Genomic DNA, 1293 nt, shown 5'->3' with positions numbered 1-1293 from the left:
CCTTGCATCCTCTTCCATTCCTGACAATCCTCCAAGGCGCCTGAAAAGAAGATGGCCACGAGACCAGCTAATGTAAAATGTCATTAGAGTGCTACCAATAGGTAGTTTCTCTACACGCCTGTAACACTCCAATTTAATTTAGATCAGATTTACTAAGTGTATTATAATGTACAGTTGTAAATAGCAATAAATAAATATTAAAAAATAAAAAGTTTTTCACTTTAATAAATTTAAAAATTAATAGTTTGAGTGAGGTCAATATTAATAATATCACAACTACAATTGATCCACTTTATTCTCAACGTTTCAGCTATTATCAAGGAGACAACTTAAAAACTGTTTTCATAGTTTCGTACATAAAAAAAAAAACTAATAAAACTGTTCATACATCATACCCTTTATAACGTATAATTCATAATTAAAATAATATATTTATAAATATAAATATTGCACAAAAATATCCAAAACTTTATAATGTAGCATTTACTTATATTCCATAGTATATGATCGCATGATTCATCTAATTTTATTTTATCAAAGCAGAGAGAAAAATTGAATATTGAGATTAGAAGCGACAAATTTCATACAGAACATTGCTCATCTTGACAAGTATGATTAAACACAAAAATCTATTTGATTTACGTAAAATATTTATTTTTTTTTAAATAAGAAAAAAAAATTTAATTTCTTAATATTTGTCTAAATAAGATCAATAAGAGAATTAGCAAACGTTTAGGAAATCGATAATCAAAAAAGTTTGACGGCCCTCTTGCTCTAACCTCGTTCAAGTAAAAACGTTACTTCCAAATACTATTTTATGAAAATCATTCAAGAGAGCAAGGATGTGATGCTCTCTATTGTTAAGCCTAGTGATCCAGGAACCCAGGAGGATAACGTCCAGGGAACGGTAATAGTATACAAGAGCCCAAGAGGAGAAGAAAAAGAAAGTTATTTCACCCCAAGTTTTGATTATTTAATTGAAAACCAGGTATAATTACTAGTCAAAATCGATCAGTCTGCCAAGTATAGGTAGGGGGAATAAAAAATGCCGGCTTTTTCAAAACGTTAAAAATAATTAATTTTTTTGAATGGAATATGGTCCGGGTGCGGTCAAAAAAAATTCAAATAGTAGATAATTATATTATTTTATTGAGCCAACGTTTCGCCCCACGTTGCAGGGCTTCGTCAGGGCTAAAAAAGATACAAACACTATAGTTACAAAAAGGAAAAAAAGAAGAAACATAAGTGTAAAATAACAGGGGTATAAAATGAAAAGTAAGATATAATAAGAAA

This window comes from Halyomorpha halys, unplaced genomic scaffold (assembly GCF_000696795.3).
Source record: "Halyomorpha halys isolate HHAL.00 unplaced genomic scaffold, Hhal_1.1 Scaffold105.1, whole genome shotgun sequence".
Taxonomy (NCBI): domain Eukaryota; kingdom Metazoa; phylum Arthropoda; class Insecta; order Hemiptera; family Pentatomidae; genus Halyomorpha; species Halyomorpha halys.
Note: the sequence above shows the minus strand (reverse complement) of the source record.